At 46.2% G+C, this 11,369-nt stretch overlaps 1 long non-coding RNA gene across 2 annotated transcripts; it reads right to left on the bottom strand.

Moving 5' to 3' along the window:
• Positions 1–2,024: 2,024 nt before the first annotated feature.
• On the bottom strand, positions 2,025–10,691 carry LOC144326914 (uncharacterized). 2 transcript variants are annotated; one of them, XR_013391802.1, is made up of 3 exons: positions 9,292–10,691; positions 4,000–4,175; positions 2,025–2,326 (listed from the first exon to the last, which is right to left on the bottom strand). It is a non-coding gene; the product is annotated as an uncharacterized LOC144326914 (long non-coding RNA). The 2 variants fall into 2 exon arrangements; XR_013391801.1 differs by lacking the exon at positions 9,292–10,691 and adding an exon at positions 5,825–7,191.
• Positions 10,692–11,369: the final 678 nt, after the last annotated feature.

Here is an 11,369-nt window from a genome sequence, read left to right on the forward strand (position 1 = left end):
AAAGTTGGAATTTCTATGAAGGGTGCCCCCCTCCCCCCCCCCCCCGCCAATCATCCAACCTGTGTTGGAGTTAGGGATGTAACATGCTGTCAATTTCCTTGCTAACATGCATTCGTTAAAGAAAGGGCATTCTCCATCTCGCTGCTGCTTGCATTTAGCATCGCAAACCACAATTCAGTTCGTTTTGTTTTTTCACTGCTGAGTCTTTACATAATTAATATCATCATGTTTTCCTTTCGTATTGGCTCTAGAGGCAGACATGCCTTATCCCCTCAGGAGGCTAAAGAGATGCCCAGCAAAACTACCTGGGGCGGAGAGAGCTTCCATATGTCTGATGCTCAGGCAGGGGCAAATACTGATGACTGAGCAAACGTCTTACATTTTGGAGGAAAAGAAATTGCAGTTATAGTGCAAACCTAGATATGTCTGCTCAGAAGTCCCGTGGAATTCAATGGTACTTATTCCCAGTAAGTGTATAGGATTGCAGCCTTAAATATTTAACAGTTTTATTAATAAATCTTATTACAGTGGTACCTCGGGTTACAGACGCTTCAGATTACAGACGCTTCAGGTTACAGACTCCACTAACCCAGAAATAGTACCTCGGGTTAAGAACTCTGCTTCAGGATGAGAACAGAAATCACGCGGCGGCAGCGCGGTGGCAGTGGGAGGCCCCATTAGCTAAAGTGGTACCTCAGGTTAAGAACAGTTTCAGGTTAAGAACGGACCTCCAGAGCGAATTAAGTTCTTAACCTGAGGTACCACTGTACATACATACATACATACATACATACATACATACATACAGTATATCTCCCCTCTGTCTCAGACTACATATACATCCCTTCCTCTATCACAAACAACAATATCCACAGGAATTTTTCCAAGGGAGAAGGATTTTTCCAGGAAGGCATTTTTTTTTCTTGTTGGAGGGGCCAAAGTAAAACACTGGGTAGGCTAATTTCTCACAACAAAATGAGAAGAATTGTATCTGTACATTTTTGCTTCACATTTCAGGTTCTAAGAATGCTAGAAACAGCATTTTGTTTTGTTAGAAATGAAAGCTGGGAAACTGGGGATTATCGTTCATCCTGGGGTCACCAAAAGCAGCCTTTATGGCACCTGAGGGCACCAGGCTGGCAACCCCTGCTTTAACAGAGTTGGTAGATACGCCATCAACTACAATAGCTAAAAGCAGGAATGTTCGCATACAGACTCAGCATAACATTGCCAAAAACTGGGAGCAAACAGCGAGGGGTGCCTGTATTCCTCATGCTCTGCTTTGAATACTTTTTCTGACACAGCTACTCTGATCTGGCACGGCAGTTATTTCATTCTGAAATCAATGCAGAATTGTGCTTTTTTTTAATGACTGTTCTGTCCTTGAAGCAGAATTTCAGGTTTGCCGGCACAAATTTTCCCTCCAACTCTGAGCGTAGAACTGCAGGACTCCACGAAAATACTTTACAGAAAATACTTGGAAGTCAAACAGCTTAGTTCCCAAACGTTTTGGCTCCCGAACGTTGCAAACCCAGAAGTGACTGTTCCAGTTTGTGAACTATTTTTGGAAGCCGAACGTCCGACGCTGCTTCTGCGACTTCCAATTTGCTGCAGGAGCTTCCTGCAGCCAATCAGAGGCTGCGCTTTGGCTTTCAAATGTTTTGGAAGTCGAATGGACTTCCGGAATGGATTTCTCTTGCAGAACCTCCAGACTCTCCCATATTCTGATTGCTGCTCTAGCCTGCAATGCCCTAACACAATCTTGTGGCTTCTGTGGAAAATCTAAACAAAATCGTATCATCGGGGCATGTGAAGAGAAAAGACACCAGCATTTTATCTGGGCTAGCCCCAACCTGAGTCAGCCTAACTGCGTTCTCTAACCCAGTGTTTCCCAACCTTGGGCCTCCAGCTGTTTTTGAACTACAATTCCCATCATCCCTGACCACTGGTCTTGCTAGCTAGGGATGATGGGAGTTGTAGTCCAAAAACAGCTGGAGGCCCAAGGTTGGGAAACACTGCTCTAACCACTCCATCCCAGCCAAAATTTCTTGATAGCACAATTGTTAGAGTTGGGGCCCACAGTCTCAAGACTTCCACGTGAGTTCCGGCTGTTTCTCAAGTGTTGCTTGTTCTACCATCTGAGTTATAGCAAAGGTGGAATGGACGCACTCTGTGTGTGCTTCTCTTTTTGAATTCAGTAACTCTTTGTCCTCCACAAACACACTAAGGAATAGTCATCAGTGGAGCAATTGGGCTCCTGCGCACGTCTCCTGCCATTTTTCTCCTTTTCGTTGAACGCGGAACTCTCCTGGCGTCAGACAGATGCCTGGCAGGGCCCAATGAAGAAACTCAATGAGGATTTTCCAACATAAATTAAAACAAATTGCATTTTTATATCGCAAATAAGGGCAGTTTTATAGTTTTTATTGCATAACAACCATTAATGAAGTGCAGTTTCAGGAGGCCTTAATTGCTCAGAGACTAAAGTTCAATTCATATCTTCAGCGCACACTAGAAAGATGCAATGTGTCATTGGTCACGTATCTGGCATATTAGAAATGTAAATAAATTTATGGTCACTATTAGGAAAATGGGATAGAAGGGGCTCTATGTATCCCATCTATGTATGTAAAAAAAAAAAAGGGTGGTTAAACAGCGCAGGAATAAAAACTCTGAGGAGAAAAACAAAGAACCAGGAGGACTTTTATAATACCTGCACCCACTGAAAAGGGCCAAATATATGCTCAAGACTAACAGCACATAGACTTCATCTTAAGGAACTGACACCCTTGGGAGGGGTGGAATTAGATGGAACTTTAGGACAGTTAAGGCAGGAATAGTTGGTTTTTTTAACAGGCTCTGCTCCCATTTGGCAAACTGTCTTAAAAATCTGAAGTATGGAACAGTGACAGATTCTGGAAGATGTGGACAGTCTCTGGAATCCTTTCTTCTAGATGAACCAATGACTCAATATGAGATGTGTATCCCAGGATCCTTTGCAGAGCCAAACAGCTATCTGGGTCCAAACTCCCAGGCTGTCCATAGTTAGGCAGCACCCAGGAGTTTAACTGCAGCATCCTCAGTGACCTTGTAAAGCATCTCTTGAACTTAAGAACGTGCACTGTTGCAAGTGTTGGGGGCCTCCAGCCCATGGCAATATTTGACCCACCAGGCCTCCATTTGGCTTGAGATCCCATTTTCAAAAAAACACACGGCCACTTGCTCCACTCGTGATGTACTATCAGTGGCGGAGCAAGCCGATTGGGCGCCTTGGGTGGCGTGCGTGCCCTGCGCCCAGGGGCAGGGCCAGCCGGGGCAGGATGCTCCATGGGGCCTCCGAGGAATCTGCCTGCCTCCTCCCACTCAGCCGCCCTACAGCTGAAGGGGAAGAAGAGTTTGGATTTGATATCCTGCTTTATCAGTATCCAAAGGAGTCTCAAAGCGGCTAACATTCTCCTTTCCCTTCCTCCCCCACAACAAACACTCTGTGAGTTAAGTGGGGCTGAGAGACTTCAGAGAAGTGTGACTGGCCCAAGGTCACCCAGCAGCTGCATGTGGAGGAGCAGGGAAGCGAACCCAGTTCACCAGATTACGAGTCTACCACACTTAACCACTACACTACACTGTCTCTCAATTTGGGCCACCGCGTCACTCCTAGGAGAGATCTGTGGCTCGGGCACGCTGCAGGCCCTGAGGTGAGTTGCACCCGGCATTTTGTCACCCCCTCAGTGGTGACACCTGGGGCGACCCGCTCCCACCACACACCCCTTCCTCCGCCCCTGTGTACTATGTGTTGTGGGGCAGGTAAAGAAGCAGCTGGATTTGCTGCTCATATGGCTGGTTTCTGCTGAAAGCAGGATTGAACTTCCTGCTCATCAGCCACCTCACAGGGAGTTTAAAGCTATTTGGTTCAAGCGTGCAAGAGAGCTCCCTATAGGAAACTCACACACAAACCCTGAATAAAGTGTGACTGAATTTGTTATGTACTGAAGTTCTCACCCTGGGCCAGCAAGGGGGATACTGTAGATAGTTGTCACTCAGGTCCACATATGCAAATAAGGAATTGAAAGTGATGTTCAGTGATCGGATAGTTACAGAAAGTTGTTACTGTTGCGTTGTAGTGGAGCTCTATATAAACAGGCTGGCTGAACCCTTCAGTTCAGTTCTGTTCTGGCCTGTGAATAAACAAGAGCTGTTTGAAGAATCGCTGTGTCGTCTGATATGTTCACCCACAACTTAACAGAATTCCCCATGGATCAGCTGATGCATACCCCTGTGGAAAGCACAAATCTGCACTGATTTCAGTATGAAGGCCGATTTACAATGGAGTTCAATCCCCATTGGTCACTATCTCCTCCCACCCCTGCTGCCCACCTTTGACAGGTAGGCAGGACCAACTGACTTTCAATCACCTGACCATATTATGACATCAGATGATTGACAGGTGAGTGTTCCCACCTAGTTTTCAAACTGGGCCATAGGGTGGGGGGGGGGAAGATAAACATCTCGCCCACCAGGCCAAAAAAAAGATTCCCCACCCAAAAGCTATTAGATTGGAGCAAACCATTTGTCTAATCCACATCCTGTTTCTATCAGTGGTCAGCCAGATGTTTCTGGGAAGCACCCAATATAGGCATGGAAGAAATAGCCCTTCCCTGTTGTGACTTCCCAGCATCTGCTTTGCAGAGATTTACTGCCTCGGAAAAACACAGGTTCCATCTAGCACTCGCAAATACCTGCTCCTAATAAGCAAATGGTGCTTATAAAGCCCTAAACAAGTTGGGACCCAAGTACTTGAGGAGCCCCTCTCCCTGTGTCAGCCTGCCCATGTAATGAAGACCTTCTGAAAAGGCCCTACTCCAGGTCCTGTCGCCAGGAAGGGCGCATTCCCTGCTGGCGTGAGAAAGGGCCTTCTCTGTGGTGGTGCCCTGCTTAAGTAATGCTCTCCCCCCTGAACCAGTTCTTTATCCAGGCATTTGTGGGAGGTTAATACAATCACATGATGTCCAGGGTTGAACCACCTGCCCTGTGGTATTTAAAGGCTGCTTTGATATGTAATTTATTGATAAGTGTTTTGATTGTGTCATTTATTGTCTCTTCTCCGCTCTGGCTTCACTATAGCTTGAGATTATGTTTGATGTTGCGGTTAACTCTGGATCAGTTATGATGGGAGACAGGTTTAAAATATATTAAATAAATAAATAAATGTCAACTATAGTTTTTTGTTTAAAAGAACATGATCCTGCAACCCCCAAGCAACGTTAAAAGTCAGGCAGACAGATAAATAGATAAATAAATAGATAGATATAGAGATATATACTTTTTCTGCAGCTTACAAAGTTGTATAAACCTATGTCATATCTCCTCCCATTAGACTGTGACCCATATTTCAAGAAGTAAAAATAGGGGCACAAAAGGGTTTTTTTTTTTAGGGGGGGGAATTGCCCAGCTCAAAAAGTTGTTGAGACAATTTTTCGAAATCCCCCCTAGCCAATTCGAAACGTATAGCAACCCTTTATGATCCTCCAGCCTTTCTCAACTTGTAGGTCCCCAGATGTTGTTGAACTACAACTCCCATCATCCCTAGCTAGCAAGGCCTGAGCTCAGTGATGATGGGAGTTGTAGTCCAACAACATCTGGGGACCCACAGGTTGAGAACCGCTGCAACCCAAACTTGGTTTTTGGACTACAATTCCCATCATCCCTGACCACTGGTCTTGCTATCTGGGGAAGATGAGAGTTGTAGTCCAATAATAGCTGGAAACCCAGGTTTGGGAAACCCTGCTGTAAACACCTACGCAGAAGTAACTCACATTGAACTCACATTTGGGCTTTTACTGCCAGCCCTATCTTCTTCTATGGCCGGCATGGGTGGTGCAGTTGCTTGGAAGCCTCAAGTGTCTTTTTGGCCAGCCTTTTGTTGGCGCGGGTGGCGCTGTGGGTTAAGCCACAGAGCCTAGGACTTGCTGATCAGAAGGCTGGCGGTTCAAATCCCCGCGACGGGGTGAGCTCCCGTTGCTCGGTCCCTGCTCCTGCCAACCTAGCAGTTTGAAAGCACCTCAAAGTGCAAGTAGATAAATAGGTACCACTCCAGCGGGAAGGTAAACGGCGTTTCTGTGTGCTGCTCTGGTTCGCCAGAAGCGGCTTAGTCATGCTGGCCACATGACCCGGAAGCTGTACGCCGGCTCCCTCGGCCAGTAAAGCGAGATGAGCGCCGCAACCCCAGAGTCGGTCATGACTGGACCTAATGGTTGGTCAGGGGTCCCTTTACCTTTACCTTTCTTGGCTGAAGCTTGTATTAGCCACTCAGCCTGGGACAGCAGTGTGAACTCTCTCCCTCTCCCTCTCTCTCTCTCCTGCCCTGCATTCCACTCATTCCAGGACAAGCCAGCCCATGGTGTCAAAGCAGACCTGCCTCCTCTCCCTGCTGCATGTTGGTAAATAATGCTAATTGCCTCCAGTTATCCTGAAATACCAAACATGTGGAGGTAGCCAGCGGGGCCAGCCTAGCATCAAAGCCAGATAAATTTGCACCAGTTTCTGCTCCCGGACAACTGCTGCCTCACACAGAGGCTGCATCTCCCCACTTACGCATTTATTAAATCAGGCTCCAAACATGACAGGTCTAATACCCATAACAAAACACAAGGAGTGTGTTATACCCCCCAAAATGTACAGTTGTGCCCATTCCATCACGAACCGACCGTGTTCAGCTTCGTGCCCGGTACATTATGTCCAATACATTCAACATAATACATTAGATAGATTACATTCAGTGCAATGCATTACATGCGACGCTGTACAAGATGCCCTTCAGATATAGCTTGTCCAATGAAGCATATGGAAATCATTCCTTTGGCCACATTTTCTGGGTGCTGACCATCAAATGGTAGCGCCCTTGAATTATGGGATCACTCTTTACTGCTTCCTGCAGAAAACGATCCCATCTTCATCTCTGTGTCTGCCTCAGCCTCTCTTGTCTCACATACATGTACACACCCAGGGAATCTGAACTAGGCTTGTCATGTCCTGAGCTTCCTATTACATTGGCCACGCAACGCATCACCGAAAAGAATCAAATGGACCACGAAAAAGGATGGCATACATTTTTTTTTTTTTTGCATAAAATCTGCAGTGGTCAATTTGTGCGGATAGATGCAAATTTAGAAATGATCGCTATTAGAGTTTAAAGAGAGACACAATAAGTCTCACTGTTGTAAACAAAGTCTGCCCTTTTCCCCTTATGGGGTATCCAAGAGCCCATATAGAGTCCTTACGTGGGTTCCCTGTTGATAGGAGAAAATAACAGAGGCCAACCAGAGAATATTGAGAAGCAAAGCAGCTAGTAAGCCTGATCTTTTATTATTACATCACCACAGCGGGGAAACCTGTGTGCTTTCACAGTCTGTGTGCTATCTATTGATAGGCCACTTTTTAAGGTCCTTGCTGCTCTCCCTTCTTAGGGTCCATTCACTTTAAACCAGAATTGAGCCAAATGGGGCAGGGATGGGGAACCTGTGGCCCGCCGGATGTGTGTTGGACTTCAGCTCCCATCAGCCCCAGCCAGCCTGCTCAATGAGCAGAGGTGATGGGAGTCATAGTCCAACAAATGTCAAGAAGAAGAAGAAGAGGAGGAGGAAGAGGAGGAGGAGGAGTTTGGATTTGATATCCTGCTTTATCACTACCCTAAGGAGGCACTGTGGGTTAAACCACAGAGCCTAGGACTTGCCAATCAGAAGGTCGGTGGTTCGAATCCCCACGATGGGATGAGCTCCCATTGCTCGGTCCCTGCTCCTGCCAACCTAGCAGTTCGAAAGCACATCAAAGTGCAAGTAGATAAATAGGGACCGCTCTGGGGGGAAGGTAAATGGCGTTTCCGTGTGCTGCTCTGGTTCGCCAGAAGCGGCTTAGTCATGCTAGCCACATGACGCCGGCTCCCTCAGCCAATAAAGCGAGATGAGCCCAGATTTGGCCACAACTGGACCTAATGGTCAGGGGTCCCTTTACCCTTTACCTTTAAGGAGTCTCAAAGCGACTAACAATCTCCTTTTCCTTCCTCCCCCACAACAGGCTTCCAACCCCTGAAACAGAGGATGCCTTCTAACAGAGGACCATGCTCTGTAAAGTGGGGCACAGTGTCTCCTACTTCCTATATTTTGCTGATAGCGCTGAGGCTGGGGATAACCTACTGGGTTCTCTCTCTCTCTCTCTCCTGACACCTAACTGGCGGGATCAGACAGAAGCTTGCAGCACCCTGATGATATAATGCTGCTTCCCAGGAAAGCCCGTCTCCTACTTGAAGAACCATGCATGACCTACACCTGCAGTTCTACAGCATTTGGAAGACTTGCTTCTTAGTGTTGCTGACCCAGCGATGATCAGTGATCCCCTTTCAGTTTTGTGGATTTTATGAAGCATGAAACTTGAGGCAGTTTCATGGCGAGGGGTACACTACATTCCCCACAATGTCAAATCTGGGAATGCAACTGCCCTGCAACTCTGGAACAATTTTGTGTTTTTTTAAATAAAACCTTGATTTGTTTAAATGCTTTCTAGCATTAGTACCACTGCTCCTCAGGGTTTCCAAAAGAGCTTGGATCCTGGATTTTTTTTTTAAGGAATGGGGGGAGGTGATTAACCCTTTTAGGGAGGGAAAGAAGAATCCTCCCTTACTTTTCCCTGGAAGGAGTGACATGACAGCCTTCTGCCCTCTGTGCATGGAAATGTCAACATGAAGGGAAGCCAGAGACTTTGTCTCTCTGCAGAGATTCTCCCAGAAGGGGGGTAAGTCCTGTAATGTTTAACATCAAAACAAAGAGGCCCTTCTCTGAGCTGCTGAAATGGTAACTACAGGGCCCTGTTATCTCTTCTCTGCACAGAATACCAGCCTCAGCAAGGTTGGCTGCTCGGCTTGTTTAATTTTTAACCAACTTCTGATTGCAGCTTTGGGGGGGGGGGGGAGAGGGGAGTTAAAAAACAACAACACAAGACTTAAAACTCCTTCCCCAAGACCGAAACTAATCTCCAGACTCTGATGCTTGTGTTGCTATTTGCCTCTTTTAAAAAAACAACAATTAATTTTGTCTTATTTTCCAAAATGGGGACCTTGTGAAAACATTCCAGAAGTGCAACCATGTCTGCCACAAGAGAAAAAAGACAGAAACGTCCTGCCCCTTTAGAAACGGGTTTATTTTTCGGCAAATTTGCGTAGAAGGGTAGGTCCTTGTGTGATAGGGCTTTGAGGCAGCTGTCTATTGGAAAAGCAAAACAAAACCCTAAATTGTTACTTACGTGAGTATGTTAAGCCGTCAAAATGTATTCCAGATGAAAACTGCCCATTGCCCAGCGCTGAGGTTGGTCTTTAAAAGAGAAGAAAAGTAACAGCCAGATTGGAAAAGCAAAACAGAATAAAACAAACTCTGCTTCAAACCAATTCAAAATTCATTATGTGATGTTCTCCTGAAGCCTGACAGAAAATATGAAAACTTGTCTATTTCACATTCTTCCTGATTTGTTCACCCAAAGTGTACACAGAGGTTAGACTATGCTCGGTCTTTATTGAGCGTTTATTCTGACCTGCATGCATAGATGAACATTCATCTGATTTGTCTCTTCAGTGGTTATACATCTTCCTGTTAATCATTTGGTCGCTCCTCACTTTTCAGTGCATTTCCCTCTCATTTTCCTATCTGCAAAAGTGCATTTTTTAAAAAGTGGATTTACTTTCTTTATTAAATTTGCATACCACTCAGGGTCTGCGTTGGTTCATATGGGGAGAAGTGGTCCTTGAGGTAGAACAGTGGTACCTCTGGTTACGAACTTAATTTGTTCCGGAGGTCCGTTCTTAACCTGAAACCGTTCTTAACCCGAGGTACCACTTTAGCTAATGGGGTCTCCCGCTGCCACTGGCGAGCGATTTCTGTTCTCATCCTGAGGTAAACTTCTTAACTTGAGGTACTACTTCCAGGTTAGCGGAGTCTGTAACCTGAAGTGTTTGTAACGCAAGGTGTTTTTAACCCAACATACCACTGTACGGTCCTGAGCCATTTAAGGCTTTATAGGTAAAAACCAGCACTTTGAATTGATACCAGAAACTGATTGGCAGCCAATGCAGTCAGGCCAGGGTTGGTGTTATATGCTCAAACCGTCTTGCCCCGGTGAGCAACATGGCCGCCAAATTCTGCAGCAGCTGAAGGTTCCAAACTGTCTTCGAAGGCAGCCCAATATCAGGTCAACAGCGCCATCATCCCCGTTCATTGGGCAAATCTAAAGTTCTGGTATTCACTTGTCAGGGACTGGGCAGAGGAGGAATGGTAGAGACCGCCTCACCAGCCTGACCCTTCTAGAGAAGAAGTAGACAGTCCAGAATTACAACAGGGGTTTGAGGGAGATCACAGCTCAGAGGAAGATGAGGTGAAAAGTTGGGAAATAATGGGAGAGGAGGAGGAGGCAGAGCTGGAGCAGCTGGCTGACACATTATCGCTAGAAACCATTATCCAGACTCACCATCTTCCAGAACCTGGTGAGCCTTAAAAGTAGGAGAGCAAAGGGCTCAGAAGCAAAGGGCCCTCAGCGCCACCCGTAGAAGGGATGACAAATAAGGAAGTGGGAGAGAAGGAGAGGGGAGATTTACTCTGGGCAATGCCATTACAGTGGTACCTCAGGTTACATACGCTTCAGGTTACATGCTCGGCTAACCCAGAAATAGTGCTTCAGGTTAAGAACTTTGCTTCAGGATGAGAACAGAATCATGTTCCAGCGGCGCAGCGGCAGCAGGAGGCCCCATTAGCTAAAGTGGTCTTCAGGTTAAGAACAGTTTCAGGTTAAGAACGGACCTCCAGAACGAATTAAGTTCGTAACCAGAGGTACCACGTATTCCATGTATTCTAAGTGGCAGCATTTCCAAGCCTCTCTCTGTGAATATTGAATAAAAAGCAGTTGGTAAGAACTTTTCCTGGTCTTATCCATTCCGTGACTGTGGGGTTTGGATCCACTGCCGCCTGACATCACTTTAGAAGCAACCTAAGTAAGGCTAATTGGGGGGGGGGTTAACTTGTTGCCCATTGTTTTCTTTATGGGACACCCTTCAGGTAAGGAGCGGACGTCCCAGAGTAGCTGTCTGTCCCCCCCCCCCCACCTCCAAATGCACAGCCAGTGTTTCAGACCACAGCTGCTTGCTCCTCTGGACCACCCCTGCTTCTGGCTAGCTTACTCATTCTACACACCGACTATTCTTACGCACAATTAAAAATGGGGATAGGTATGAATGCCAAAGGCATAAATCAAGTTGCTGCTTTTTTTTTAAGGTAATTGTTTGACATGTGTTGATATAGCACTGCTATATATAAAAATGTAACCACAACAAACAC

Source organism: Podarcis muralis, chromosome 2 (assembly GCF_964188315.1).
Source record: "Podarcis muralis chromosome 2, rPodMur119.hap1.1, whole genome shotgun sequence".
Lineage (NCBI taxonomy): Eukaryota > Metazoa > Chordata > Lepidosauria > Squamata > Lacertidae > Podarcis > Podarcis muralis.